Source organism: Panthera pardus, unplaced genomic scaffold (assembly GCF_024362965.1).
Source record: "Panthera pardus isolate Hobbes unplaced genomic scaffold, ASM2436296v1 HiC_scaffold_2, whole genome shotgun sequence".
NCBI lineage: Eukaryota > Metazoa > Chordata > Mammalia > Carnivora > Felidae > Panthera > Panthera pardus.
This window is the reverse complement of record NW_026526765.1, coordinates 129,184,132-129,189,252: the sequence shown is the minus strand read 5'-3', so window position 1 is coordinate 129,189,252 and position 5,121 is coordinate 129,184,132.

Genomic DNA, 5,121 nt, shown 5'->3' with positions numbered 1-5,121 from the left:
TTATTTTGAGAGTGACAGTGTGAGCAGGGGAGGGGTAGAGAAAGAGGGAGAATCTCAAGCAGGCTCCACACTGTCAGAGCAGAGCCCACTGTGGGGCTCGATCCCACCAATCATGAGATCAAGTCCTGAGCCAAAATCAAGAGTTGGATGCTTAACCGACTGAGCCACCCAGGCATCACTGGAATTATTTTCTTAATTTTATTTTCAGATTGCTCATTGATAGTGTATAAAAAATTGATTTTTTCTAGTACACTGACCTTGTACTCTGAACTTCCATGAACTTATTACTTCTAATAGTTTTTTAGCAGATTCCTTAGGATCTTCTATATACAAGATCTTTATTTCTTCACCTGAAAGATAATTTCATTAGATACACAATTCGAGGTTGGTAGCATTTTTCTCTCAACACTTTAAATATCTCGGCCCACATCTTGCTTGCATGATCTCTGAAGAGAACTGAAATGTAATTCTTATCTTTGCTCTTCTATAGGTAAGTTTCTTCCCCTCCCCGCCTCCAGCTTCTTTCAAAACTTTATCTTTGATTTTCTGTAGTTTGAATGATATGCCTAGGTATACTTGGGGGGCATTTATCCCACCTGGTGTTCTTTGAGATTCCTCGTTCTGTGGTTTGGTGTCTCATATTACCTGAGGAAATTCTCAGTCATCATCACTCCAAATATTTCTTCTATTCCTTTTTCTTTCTTCTCCTTCTGACATTCGCATATATTTTAATGTAAATTTAATGTAATGTAAATCTTAATGAAATATATCTCACGTAAAGAAAAGTGCACAAATCAAAAATGCACCGCTTGATCAGTTTTCGCAAGGCGAACACGTGTGTAATCAGCATCCAAATCAAGAAACAGAACATTACCAGCCCTGGAAGCTCCTTGTGTTCCTTCCCAGTCACTATCCACTGCCCTCTAACGGTAACCACTATCTTTTTTTTTTTTTTTTTTTTTAATGTTTATTTATTTTTGAGACAGAGAGACAGAGCATGAATGGGGGAGGGTCAGAGAGAGGGAGACACAGAATCCGAAAACAGGCTCCAGGCTCTGAGCTGTCAGCACAGAGCCCGACGCGGGGCTCGAACTCACGGACCGCGAGATCATGACCTGAGCCGAAGTCGGCCACTTAACCGACTGAGCCACCCAGGCGCCCCGACCACTATCTTAACTCTTAACGTTACAGATTTCGTTTTTCTTGTTCTTATACTTTATATTAATGGAATTATACAGTATGACGTCTTTTGTCTCTGTCCCTCAACATTCAGTATTATGTTTGTGAGATTGTTTTCTTGTTGGGTGGAGCATTAGTCCATTCTTTTTCAAGGTGGTGTAGTATTCCATAGTGTGAACATACAGAAATTTGTTTATTGCATTCAATTGCTGACGGACATTTGGGGCTATGACAACATTGCGTAGGTGTCTTTTTGATGCACATATATGAATTTCTGTTGAGCATATACTTAAAAGTGAAATCGCTGGGATTACTATATATTCTGTTCATGTTTATTATCTGTCTCTCCTGGCTAGAATGTAAATTCCATGTCTGTGTTATTCACTGTTATGTCCTAACATTGTAGGCCTTCACTGAATAACTGCTGATGGGAAAAATGTATGCATGAAGGAACTACTTTGTGAGGCAGATTTTGCCTTTTTTTAAGAGTCGAAGTAAACAGGACTGAGAGCTCAAGTCCCATAAACGAGATCACACAGAGTCAGAATCCCATCTCAAGGGTGTCTGACTGAGGAGCGCTCCGGACGCTTCTCTACCTGGTCTTGTGTGCCGCAAAGCCCTACTGTGAAATAAGACGCAGGGTCTGCGGCCCGGTGAACTTCTCCAGGGCCGAAGTGCTCACCAGGTGACGCATTCCGGGTTCGGGACTCCGGTCCTGGGGCTTCGGGCATCGGGTGGGGAAGAAGCGCTCAGCGGGAGGTGGGGGCGGGGAGTGAAAGAAGACGGAATCCTTCACCCACCGGCAAGCACTCCACGCGCCACAAGCCGTGAGCAAGTGTCAAAGCCCGGCGGGTTGGGAGTTCCAGGAGCTGCTGCGCGCCCGGGCTGCGGGTGGGCCCGCCGAACCCTCCCCGCCCCGGCGCGGCCCAAGCTGCAAGTCCCCCGTGCCGGGTTATAAAAGGCTGGCTATGGCGGGACCCAGACCCAAGAGCCGGCGCTCGCCATGGCCTCCGGCAGGCGGCTCCCCTCGCAATCTTCGGCCCCAGGGGGGAGATCAGAGCCGCGTTTGGGCGAAGCGGCCCGCGGCATTCTTCTCCCGCGGCCTTGGTGGAACCCGTAGCTCTCCGCGCCGTCACCGAGAGGACCCCGAGCTGCCTGTCCCGCTCTCGGTGCCGCGCCAGGTCCGCAGCTCCCGCGGCCACCCCTCCAGGCCTCAACCCCGCGGGTGCCGTGCGAATGGGGACGCCCTCTGGATGAGCGCCGACTGGCCGCCCACCCGCAACTGGCCCTGGGCCGCGAGGCGCGCCTGTGGCGTGGCGGTCAACCCCAGGTAGCGGGCCCCGCGGCCGGAGCCTTCCGGGAGCACGTTCACCCCCTTCCCCGCGCGCGCACGGGACGCGACCGGGTTCCACCTGCGCCCGCGCCCAGGTGAGCAGCACCCTGGAGGCGGGGACCTTCACCAGGTGCGTGCCTTGCGCGAGGCAGGAGGCGGCGGTCGCTAGCCCCTCTCGCAGAGAGGACGCCTTTCTGGTAGGTGCTTCGGAAGAGGTCTTGAGTTGGGAAACTCTGCTTAGGACCAAAACGGGCGCGAGGACCATCTCAATCCGTGAGCCGCTGGGCAACACTCAGTCCCATCGCGGTTTAAGGTGCAGGGACGTCTCACATCCCCTATGGTGACCTTCAGCGGGCTTGTGTCCACACAGGCGAACCTACACTGGCCACCAACGACCTTCCCTGCCCTCCCCTACCCCTTCTTTCCAACAGGCTGAGATCTGCCACAAGGTCCAGGAAATCGTGTTGTCGCTCCTGGGGCTTAAGAACATTTTTAACTTCTCCCAAATTACTTTTAACCTGGCTCTCACTACCTTCAGCCGCCTACTGGTTTCAGTAAAGGTAGGGGCTCTGGGGGTGGTAATAGAGGGTGGGAGAAGAAACTGACCTCTGCCCTTGATTGCTGCCTGAGAGGTGCACTATCCCAGCTGCTTAGAGGCTCATAAACTAAGGGTTACATCCCATACCCAGCCTGTCTGGCTCAATGTTGTGTGGCTGTCCCTCTGAAGGGACCTAGCTGGGAAAGGACTTACTGTGTGATCATGTGGGTGTGTTTGTCTGGATCTTGCCATTGCAGCCTGTGGTCATGATGTGTTCCCCGAAATGGTGCCGTATTTCCCACCCTCATTCATCCCCCTAACAAGGGACTACTGACTAGCCACTGGTGCTTCTGAAATCAGGGGCATATTCACGGGTCAAATGTAAAACATGGCACTAACTGGTGGAAGAATACAATACATCTCTTTTTGAAGAAAGGAAAAAACTTAATTTCCCAAAGAAACCCACCGGTGCTTGACTACTTGTTCCTGGCATTCATATTCTGGGCAAATGTGTTTGTTCCATATTTCAGATAAGAGATTACTCCATTGTGTTATGATTACTTGCTTGAGACTTGCTGCCAAATTTAACGAAGAAGAGGAGGTAGGCATCCCTGGGAGTCCACTCTGGGCTGCTTTTGAAGTATAGGAGTGTTACACTGGAACATTCAGACTCCCAGAAAGGTATGTCCTTAGGAATGGTGGGCTTTTTAGAAAATGCATTAACTTCCCAGGATCTCTGCTTTGCTGCCTTTAGCCTTGTTGGACCTCACGACCCCATAATGGGCACTTAGAACAGCTGAATTCTCCTGGTCCAGCAAACCCAGAGGCCTGATCTCCTGGCAGATGTATCTTTATTGGTCGATGTCTGATGCCACCTCCCACTGAACAGAAACATTGGCTGTTGAGCTAGGAAAAAGGCCTCCCCAAACCATGTGCCATAATGTCCCCCCCTAGAAACCTGTTGAGACTTAAGGACTTGTCTGTGTCACTGAAGCTGCTCTTCAGAGACTTTGGGACCCTTCTCTTGAGAGGCAGGAGGGCCATGTGCCAGGGGTCGAGGAGATGCCCCCACAAGTGCTTCAGGCTTGCTTGAACTTGGCAGTTTCACTATAGTTTCTGTTCAGAAGATTCTCTCCCAATACCCTTTCCAGACCCCCCTCCTTCCATCTCCACAAACTTTCCCACTTTAGGGATAGTAAAGCCTGTCATTGCCATAGGGTTCCCCTTGGCTAAGTTCAGGGTCTGAAGGGTCAGAAAATATCGCTTGTGTGTCCAGTTCCAAACATTCAGTAAAAATGCTTTTAACCCCTGTCCATTACAATATAATGTGTGTTCCCCTCCAACAAAGTTGCTTTTTTTTTTCAACTAAAAATCAAGTAAATGACCCTTAAAATAAGTGTTTGTGGAGGTTATAATAGTAGTTGGCTTACCTAAAAAAGTAGACTGGTCTGTGTGGCACCTGGTACTTGAGTAAGTCTTATAAGTCCCTCTGGGAAAAAGTCCTTGTTTTTCCAGAACTGAACCGCCTTAAATCAAGGTTGAAGGAAACGTGGTTGCAGCTATGGTGTTGCCAAAACCACGGGAGATTTTGTGAGTGAGCCTGTCTAGTGCAGACCGGGAAGTTCAAAGACCTACTTTTGCTCTCTATGACAAGTAATCACCGTGGGGGTCGGGAACAGGAATGATAAGGATAAAAACCGTGGGTGAGTTCTTGCAGCTGAATGGGGGGGGACATGGCACAGCCCCACCCTCCAAAGCACCTTTGGGCATGAGCTGGAGTGCATTTGTGGATCGAGGCCTGTTTGCACTGAAACACCATATTGTACACCTAAAATTGACCTCACACCGTATGTTAACTACGCTGCAGTTAAAACAAAAACTTGTTTGCAGAGGGTGACCATGTGCCATTCACTACATGTTGTCATAACTACCTGGGACTTGACATATGGCCAAAATCTGACTTGGTGTTTCTGTCAGAAGCATTTTCTGTGGCATGTCACAAGAAGACAACTCTCCTAGGGTCACGGATGCCCGGTTCCCATGGATAAGAAAACAAGTTACCATGACATGA